A 10,557-nucleotide genomic window follows, 5' to 3' on the forward strand; every position below is an offset into this window, starting at 1 on the left:
GCAGCACCACTTGCAGGTAAGAACACAGAGAAGGAATGGGACTCCTGCAGCTTGAGAGGCTCAGAAATTAAAAATTGGGGGTAGTGCAGCATCGGACCCCTGCTTTTTGACTCAGTTCTAGATGCAGAGATGAGCGTAGTTCACCTCTTGAATGAGGGCAAGGTTATTTTTTTCCCACTACTTCTGTCATCCTTGGGAGCCCAGTAGATAAGCCATTTTAATACATAGTGATATTAGGTATCATTTATGTTTTATATACATTATATTATTAAATCCTCACAATGAGCCAATGAGATGAGTATTATTATTTTTATTTTGTACGTGAATATCTTGAAAATATTAGGGGATAAATAGCTTATTTGAGAATATGCAGCAAGTCAATGGCTGAGGAGGGATTTGAACCAGGCCCCAAAGCACATGTTCTTTGTCAGAGTATCTTCCCTCTCTTCCTTCCATGCCCTCCCTGCCCAGAGTGACTGCACCTCAAGTCTTGGGCCTGTGACCTTGTGTATGCCAAACCATCAGAAGAAAATGATCTCTATAACACTCCTTGAGGTCTGTCATCTGAATATTTTATGCACTATTTGCTGAAATTAAAACCTACATTGGTCTATCTCATATGAATGAAAGTCCTTTTTACTTTTTATTAATTTTATACATTACCATTTATTTATTTATTTATTTTGTTTTTGAGAGAGAGAGAGAAAGTGACCAGGGGAGGGGAAGGGGGGGGGAGAGAGAGAGAGAGAGAGAGAGAGAGAGAGAGAGAGAGAGAGAGAAGAGAGAATCCCAAGGAGGCTACATGCCCAGTGCAGAGCCCCATGCAGGGCTTGATCTCATGACCATGAGATCATGACCTGAGTCGAAATCAAGAGTTGCATGCTAAAATAACTGAGCCACCCAGGTGCCCCTGGAAGTCCTTTTTAAATGCCAACATCTCAGGGCACCTGGGTGGCTCAGTCGGTTAAGCGTCCGACTTCAGCTCAGGTCACGATCTCGCGGTCTGTGAGTTCGAGCCCCGCGTCGGGCTCTGGGCTGATGGCTCAGAGCCTGGTGCCTGCTTCCAATTCTGTGTCTCCCTCTCTCTCTGACCCTCTCCCGTTCATGCTCTGTCTCACTCTGTCTCAAAAATAAATAAAAACGTTAAAAAAAAATTTTTTTTAAATGCCAACATCTCAGGGATGCAAGTCCCCAACAGAGGCATCTAATTTTCATATACATCTCAGGAGTTCTGCAGGTTACAGTGTTGGCCTTTTCTGCAGGAGGGTCAGATAGACCTGCTCAGAGAAATGGTACAAAATATGGGGAGGACTTCTAGTAAAGCCTGGATATTGAAAACATGTAATTAGCTTTGCTTCGCATGGAACGATCTCAAAAATGACAGTACAGAAATGTAAAGGAGGGGTGCTTGACCAGCTCATTTGGAAGAACATATCACTCTTGATCTTGGGGTTGTAAATTCAAGCCTCACATTAGGTGTAGAGATTACTTAAAAATAATCTCTACTTAAAAATAACTTTTTAAAAAAGAAATATAATGAAAAAAAGTACGTGGTCAAAGAGAATGCATGGCAAGATGATGGGAATCAAGACAATGGAAAGTGAATGGATGAGTGATACCTGCAGGTCAGAGAAAGTTCAAACCCAACTGCCTTCAGAGAGATGGCCAATGACAAGAAAGCAGATGTGTTCCATGGAGCCCCTACAAGGCTTTGGCTTTGAAGGCACCAAGTACCTCTAAAGGCAAGGATGGGGAGTGGGTCTGGAAACAACCTGAGAGGCAAAAGCCTTCATGAGGAGCATTTACACCTCAGCCCTGTCCTTTCCCATACCACATGCAATCAAATGGCCAGTGTTCCTCTATCTCTCATGGTCAAAAAGAGACATATTCCCTGGAGAAACTGAGCTGACACGTTTTCAGGCCTGGAGACACCAGGTTCAATAAAGGGTAAAGTACTAAATGCATGAATGTTTACATACTGGACAGTCAGGCTCCAAGCCTTGTCTCAACCCCTCCCCGAAAGCTGGCATACAGGTGCTTTGGAGAAAATAAACAACACTAGAGAAAGACTTACCTATGATGACATTTCAGGGCTGCTAATAGAAAGACACAGCATCTGACAATTATTTCACTAAAAATTTTTAAGCTTTTCATTTTGAAATAATCTGACTTACCAAAAAGTTGCAAATACAGTACATAGAGTTACCACAGAACCTTCATTCACCTTTCCAAACGTTAATGTTTTACGTAACTACAGTAAAGTGATCAAAATCGGGAAATTAACACTGATACCATACTATTAATTAATATAGAGACCTTATTCAAACTTCACCAACTTTTCTTCTCTGGTCCGGGATCTAATCCAGGACCATGCATTGCACTTAGTTGTCATGTATCCTTAGACTCCTCCTATAATTTAGAACAAATGCTCATTATTTCTCTGTCTTAGATGACTTTGACATTTTTTAAAAGGACTGGTCAGCTACATTCCAGAATGTTTATTCTAAGTGCATCATATTAGGAAGCACATGATATCAATATATCTCATTACTGGCTATGTTAACTTCAATCACTTGGTTAGGTGATATCTGCCAGTATTCTCCACTCTATTGTTTCTTTTCTAATTAATAACTATATTGTGGGGAACAAAATATCCTGTTTCCCACACACTTTAATTTGCTAATTTTATCATCCACTAATGTTCTTGATTATAACAATTATTACTGAGTTGTTTGCCAAATAGTGATTTTTTAAGATTTCCACCATTCCTTCTACAACTTTATTTTTGTTGTTCTTGCTGTTTTAATAACTTATTTTCATGTTAGCTAATATACAGTGTATACAGTGTAGTCTTGGCTTTCAGAGTAGATTCCTGTGACTCATCACTTACGTACAGCACCCAGTGCTCATCCCAACAAGTGCCCTCCTCAATGCCCATCTCCCATTTTCCCTGCCCCCTCCAACCTGCCACCCCCACCAACCCTCAGTTTGTCCTCTGTATTTAAGAGTCTGTCATGGTTTGCCTCCCTCTCTGTTTGTAACTTATTTTTCCTTCCCTTCCCCTATGGTCTTCTGTTAAGTTTCCCAAATTCCATATATGAGTGAAAACATTTGACATCTGTCTTTTTCTAACTGACTTCTTTCAGTTAGCATAATACCCTCCAGTTCCATCCACATTGTTGCAAATGGCAAGATTTCGTTCTTTTGTGTGTATGTGTATATGTATATATATATATATATACACACACACACACACACACACACATACACACACACACCACATCTTATTTATCCATTCATCAGTTGATGGGCATTTGGGCTCTATCCATAATTTAGCTATTGTTGATAGCACTACTATAAACATTGGGGTACATGTGCCCCTATGAATCAGCACTCCTGTATCCTTCTACATTTTTAATTGAAATTCTTTTTTTTTTTTGGTTTTATTTTTTATTTTTTTTTTAATATATGAAATTTATTGTCAAATTGGTTTCCATACAACACCCAGTGCTCATCCCAAAAGGTGCCCTCCTCAATACCCATCACCCACCCTCCCCTCCCTCCCACCCCCCATCAACCCTCAGTTTGTTCTCAGTTTTTAAGAGTCTCTTATGCTTTGGCTCTCTCCCACTCTAACCTCTTTTTTTTTTTTTCCTTCCCCTCCCCCATGGGTTTCTGTTAAGTTTCTCAGGATCCACATAAGAGTGAAACCATATGGTATCTGTCTTTCTCTGTATGGCTTATTTCACTTAGCATCACACTCTCCAGTTCCATCCACGTTGCTACAAAAGGCCATATTTCATTTTTTCTCATTGCCACGTAGTATTCCATTGTGTATATAAACCACAATTTCTTTATCCATTCATCAGTTGATGGACATTTCGGCTCTTTCCATAATTTGGCTATTGTTGAGAGTGCTGCTATAAACATTGGGGTACAAGTGCCCCTATGCATCAGTACTCCTGTATCCCTTGGATAAATTCCTAGCAGTGCTATTGCCGGGTCATAGGGTAGGTCTATTTTTAATTTTCTGAGGAACCTCCACACTGTTTTCCAGAGTGGCTGCACCAATTTGCATTCCCACCAACAGTGCAAGAGGGTTCCCGTTTCTCCACATCCTCTCCAGCATCTCTAGTCTCCTGATTTGTTCATTTTGGCCACTCTGACTGGCGTGAGGTGATATCTGAGTGTGGTTTTGATTTGTATTTCCCTGATAAGGAGCGACGTTGAACATCTTTTCATGTGCCTGTTGGCCATCCGGATGTCTTCTTTAGAGAAGTGTCTATTCATGTTTTCTGCCCATTTCTTCACTGGGTTATTTGTTTTTCGGGTGTGGAGTTTGGTGAGCTCTTTATAGATTTTGGATACTAGCCCTTTGTCCGGTATGTCATTTGCAAATATCTTTTCCCATTCCGTTGGTTGCCTTTTAGTTTTGTTGGTTGTTTCCTTTGCTGTGCAGAAGCTTTTTATCTTCATAAGGTCCCAGTAATTCACTTTTGCTTTTAATTCCCTTGCCTTTGGGGATGTGTCGAGGAAGAGATTGCTATGGCTGAGGTCAGAGAGGTCTTTTCCTGCTTTCTCCTCCAGGGTTTTGATGGTTTCCTGTCTCACATTCAGGTCCTTTATCCATTTTGAGTTTATTTTTGTGAATGGTGTGAGAAAGTGGTCTAGTTTCAACCTTCTGCATGTTGCTGTCCAGTTCTCCCAGCACCATTTGTTAAAGAGACTGTCTTTTTTCCATTGGATGTTCTTTCCTGCTTTGTCAAAGATGAGTTGGCCATACTTTTGTGGGTCTAGTTCTGGGGTTTCTATTCTATTCCATTGGTCTATGTGTCTGTTTTTGTGCCATTTAATTGAAATTCTGTAGTTAGAGCTTTATCTTCTCCCCTAACAATTTATTTATCTACTAAATCATTTATTTATATCAGCATAGACTCACAGATATTTATCTTATTCTATTCTATCTTATCTTTTTTTTTTAATGGAAGTATAGTTGCTACGCAATGTTATATTAATTTCAGGTATACAACATAGTGATTCATCAAGTTTATAGGTTATGCTATGCTTACCACAAGTGTAGCTACCATCTTCTATCTTACCTTATTCTGCTCTTATTATTTATTTCATTGCTCAAATTGTCCCAGATCTGGCCAGTGAAAGCTGTTTTTAGTTGGCTCCTCTGTCCTTTCAACATGTCCCCACCATTTTTTGAGCACTTTCTCACTTTCTGACACCATAAGATTTCCATGCTTATCCCATCCTTTTTCTAATTTAACCTAGAACGAGCCATTTCTCCAAGGAATGCCAGTTGCTTTTACTAGAGAATGATATATAAAAACAAGGGTGAGCCCTATGTGTGATTATTGCCATTGGGGTGCATCTGTTTTAGACCCTCTCAGCAGGCAGAGCTAGAAAATCAGTGCATGGGCTCATAAACACATACACACATCTATATTCTATAGTTGTATTAAAAATAGAGACTCAAATCTTAGATTAAGATTGACATACACTAACATCTGCTTCCAGGAGGAAGGATGGAGAAGCAGAATACAACAATGGCTCAACTCCTCAGCCTTCTCAATTCCATGAAGTTGTCAATGTTCTTTCATATACCTTCACATGAAACAATTATGCAAAAATAGATTAGTAACATGAGCAAGCTGCCAAGGGTTTCTTCCTGAAAGCTATTTTTCTTTATAGTTTCTATTTACACTATTTACATAGTTTACAGAATATTTACATGGGTTCAAAATTCCTTCCCATAAAATACTTATTAATTACAAGGTGAAAGGTAAGCTTTACAGAGAAGCCTGGAAGATACATCCTTCAACAAATAATCAAAGATAACATCACCAGTAATAGGACAAGTCAAAATCATGCAGTGGATATAGTAAGAAGCACCAGTACCCCTCTGTGATATTCCTACCAACGATGCAAGACCAGACTACTCAAGAGGAAACATCAGACAAACCCAAGTTGGGGGAAAGTCTACAAAGTAACTGAACTGTACTATTCAAAAGTATCGAGGTCACAAAGGAAAGACTGAGAAATTGTTCTAGACTGAGAGACACTAAGAGAAACACATAAATGCAATATGTGAACCCAAGTTGGATCTTTTTGCTATCAAGGGTCTTCTTAATGAAACTGGAAAATCTTGACTGAGGTTTGAGAATTAGATGGTAAAAATGTACCAATGTTAATTTTTCTGAGTTTTATTGTAGTATTGTGGTTATGTGGGAGAATATCCTTTTTTGTGGGAAATACCCACTAAAACATTTGGAGTTCATGGAATTATGTCCACAGTTTGCTTTCAAATGCTTTAGGAAAAGAACAGTTCTTTCTAGTATATCTGCAATTTTTTATGGTTGAGATTTGCTTTAATTTTTAAAATTAAGTAAGTAACCAAGAGAAAAATCATGAGAGAAAAGATTTTTGAAAAGTTATACGTATAGCCCAGGAAATCCAACAACCAAATACTACAAGCTCCAGAAAGACTAAACAGAGTAAACAGAGGGGGACAAAATTATCAAAGAAGTGTAATAGGAGAAAATGTCTGAGGTGTTTTTCCTACAGGATACCATTTCTCAGATTAAAGTCCCCACCAAGCACTTAGTACAATAAATGGAAAAAACCAAGGCATATCATCATGAGATTTTAGACATAAAAGAAGATGCAAACAATTTCTGGGAGTTGGGGGGAGAAGTCACATACTCTTTATGAAGCCATTTTTGAAAAGTAGAGCATTCCCCTTTGCCAAGCCGCAAATCAATAAAATTCTTTTTATAAAGACAGTGAATGAAATGTTCAGAGCTAGAAGAGACACACATCAGTCAAAAGGGGCTTTTCACCAAAATCCTTCCATTTTCTACCCAAGATAATGTTAAATTGTAATCAGAAAATACTCAAACTAGTTTCTCAGCCCTTTCCTTTAGTGAGATTGCCTCTTGAATGGTGCCAAATGTTAGAGCAGAGATTTGAGACCCACCTGCTGCTTGTCCTGGGAAGGCTGAATGAAAGAGGGTAAGGCCATCCTACACAGAACATAAGAGGATACAGCGAATAAAGATCCAAGGATAAGGTGCGTGGGCACCAGTTGCTCACTGCTGCTCTCCTGGAGGTGAACAGCCTTGTTCATTTCCAGCCAAAGATGTCTAACAGGGATGCCATCCGATCACAACTTGTTCTTTGCACAACATGCCCGACATACACGGCAGCTCTGGGCATTTGGCCTAACCTGGTCTTCATCTGGTATGCTGAACCAGAAGCAGGTCAGGTGGCCCTTCTGGCCTCTTCCCTGAGACTTACATCCTGACTGAAGCCTCAAATTCTGGCTGCTCTGCTGGTGAGAAGAAGCACCAGACACACACAAGAAAAGAGGGCATTTCTCTCTCAGGCTTTGGACAGCTGGTCTAAGCCTGTTCATGCTTTCCTCTTGCCTCCTGCCCCACTTTTGTTCCTGCTTGCAGTACATGAGCAGGGGGCTGGCCTTCCAACCAAGAGGCTGTCCCAGGCCCACAGCTTCTGGAAAGAAGGTCATAGGAACTTTCTCTTAAATTAATCCAGCGGGGAGGAAGAAGATGACAGCAGGAAGAAGGGAGCCCAAAAGTATAACTAAGGATAATATTACAAAAGAAGGACAATTCCCTAGAAAGCAGAATTTTTAACTTCTTTCCTTCTCCTCCAAATCCTACCCACTCTTTAAGCCAAATCAGTGGTCCTCAAGCCAGTCAAAACCAGAGTGTAGGACTGACTGGAGATTTTGCCTTCCCTAGAGGCTGGAATGTGATGCCACAGCCATCAAGAGCCAAGCTATGCATTGGTGGCCATCGGAGGAACTGAACGGTGCCAAGTAGAACACAGAGGCCACCAGCAACTGTGTCAGGGAAGAGAGACACTTGGGATCCCAGCAGTCCCATTGTCTGAGAACTCATTGTCAAACATGGTTTCTGTTATCATTCTAATTGTTACACTTTTTGAATGTCCTTCTTAAGGTTAGTGTGGCCCCGGGGAAGCAGAGGTTACAATGCAGAAGGCTCCAGACACATCAGTCCCATCTGGATGACAATCTTTTGAGACACAGCCCCCGTAGCTCCCCATTGCCATGAGAAGTGCATAAGACTTGTCAACAGCGTGCCAGTCCCTTTGGACAGCTCCAGGGTCTTCTCCTCATCATTGTGACACAGAACATCCATTAAATTTATCTGTACACCAAGAGAATTTAGACTCAGCATTCATGAAGCCTCTGCTCTTTCTATCTGCCCTCAAGCAATCCGCATCATTGAAAAGAAATCATTCCTGATTCCAGCAAGTAGATTTTGAAATTTTCTATCCATCTTCAGTTATTCTTAACCATTCTCCTTCTTGCCCTGTGACCTGACTGGGAGCAGCCTTGAGGGCCCACACCCCCATATAACCCATCAGCCATCAGGAATGCATTAAGTTTTGTCTTGAGCTAATTTCAGTCCAAATTTGAGAGCCTTTGGTTATCTTAGAAAGTTCTGAGTCACTTGTCAGGAGTCTCAAGTTTAGGCTCCCATTGCAGAGACATTACTGCTTCCTTAGTTACAATAAAACTCTTCCAATTGGCCAGTGTCTAATTAGGCACTAATTAGAGTGAATTCTCACCTACCAAGTATAGGACTCAGTCAGGTCTCCTTCCTTCCCTATGCCTGTGAGCTATGGAGCCAGACTGCCCATTCAAATCTTGACTCTGCTACTTCTTAGCTCTCCCTTTGAGCAAACCTCTGAGCAAATGCCTCAGTTTCCACATCTGAGAGATGTAAGTAATAATGGTTTATTATCTGTGATGTTATTGTGAGGAGTAAATGAGTTACTATATGCAGAACAGTTAGCACACTATGTGGCATCATTAAGCACTCTATAAATAATAGCTGCTATTACTATTATTACATAACTTTGGCCCAATTTGGGAAAATGTGTTCATCTCAAAGTGCTATATGAGTACTTACATCATCCCTAAAAGACAATAAAAAGAAATCACATTACCCCCCAAAACCAGAACAATAGCTTACTTTCTAATATGGATACTTTGTAAGCAAGTTATTTTGATAAACCACTGCCACAGTGCTTATGGGCCTTTAAGCCCAGTGAAGCTTCTGAGTTAACAGTAACATTCAGAAACAAAGAAATTTTTTCACTTCTCTAGACCTGTTTCTCCAATTCCATACCCTCTCTGACATCTCCATCTGAGTTTAGCCTCCAGGGAAACAAGCTTAGTCTGACCTGGTCAGAGCTGATGGCAGGAAACAGCACTGATGTGCAGGAAGAATCACATGGGGTTTTAGTCCTGGATGCTGGTGTATCCCTCCCTAGAAGACTAAGTACAATCCCATCTAAGCTCCCCTTGGTGCTGCTGGATGTTTGCAGCTCTTAAAGAGACAGTAGGTTACAAAGGAGCTTCTGACTGAATGTGAGGTTCTTTGTGGCCTTGGTTTCCAGGGGTTTGGGAACATGTGGCGAGAAGCAGAATTAGGCTTTATTCTCAAAGAAAGGATTAACTTCAGATCCAGTTTTAGCACTGGTTTGAGACAGGGCTAGCTTCACTGTCCTGCTAAACCAGGATGAGAGGGATCAAGAAAATGGAAGGCTAATCTTCCATTTCTGTGCAAGGTGGACTAGAGAACATAGATCCAAAGACGGGAAATGGTCCAGGAGGGAGACAAACAGGACTGGGCCAGGTAACACCAGCCATAAGCATGTAAAGGAAAGAATGGTTTTCAGTCCATTCAGTCTGCTATAACAAAATACCACAGACTTGGTAGCTTATAAACAAGAAACATTTATTGCCCACAGTACTGGAGGCAGGAAGTCCATTATTCTGCATACTGACGATATGTAGCTTTGTGTGTCACATAGGAGGCCACAGATGTGCTACCAGGTGAATAATTCGGATGCTGGTTCTTGCTCAAAAGAGTCAAAGTTTAATTTAAACACAAAATAAGTGTAGTTGACACTTTATAATACTGAAACAGTTTCCCTTGTTTGTGAGCTCTCTAAGCCTTTCCATACTCTCTCTGTCTCTTCTCTTTCTGGTCATTTTCCAGTTTATTTATTTTCCTCTTCTGTTTGAAGAACATAAGACAAAATTACCAAGAGGAAGATGTTTGCTTTTGGGAGAGGGCTGAGGTCTTCACTAGGTTAGACATTTGGTGAATCCATTGGCTCTGTATTCTTCATTAGGGTTGGATAAATGAGAATTGGCTTCAGGCAGGGGTGGAAGAGGGAAACTATCAGAGTACCTGGTGAGAAATTGAATTCAGAGAGAGGGAATGAAGTGGAATATGTTCCTTTCAGTCCCATTGATCTTTCTTTCCATCAAAGCATCTCCTGCAGGCTTCAGTTAAGGATATAGAATTATAGGAATTAGATATGTTACCCTATCTACAATGATGGCAGGATCATTTGTCAATGAAAAAAATTCAATTGGAGAGTTTTTGGAACACTCTTTATGCTTGACTTGTTTTTGAGACCTCTTTAATTGGATTTGAGTCTTTTGTTTCTTTGGACAAAGTCATTAACCCCTGTTTCACTGGGCTG

At 40.5% G+C, this 10,557-nt stretch overlaps 1 long non-coding RNA gene across 1 annotated transcript in view; it reads left to right on the forward strand.

Moving 5' to 3' along the window:
• Nucleotides 1-8,214, forward strand: part of LOC121031922 (uncharacterized) — a 17,665-nt gene extending 9,451 nt beyond the window's left edge. Inside the window, exon 3 of the long non-coding RNA XR_005790979.1 lies at nt 7,992-8,214. This is a non-coding gene — a long non-coding RNA (uncharacterized LOC121031922). The remainder of the gene's footprint in view (nt 1-7,991) is intronic.
• The last annotated feature ends 2,343 nt before the right edge of the window (nt 8,215-10,557 follow it).

The sequence above is a fragment of the Herpailurus yagouaroundi genome, unplaced genomic scaffold (genome assembly GCF_014898765.1).
Source record: "Herpailurus yagouaroundi ecotype Mexico unplaced genomic scaffold, PumYag 141, whole genome shotgun sequence".
NCBI lineage: Eukaryota > Metazoa > Chordata > Mammalia > Carnivora > Felidae > Herpailurus > Herpailurus yagouaroundi.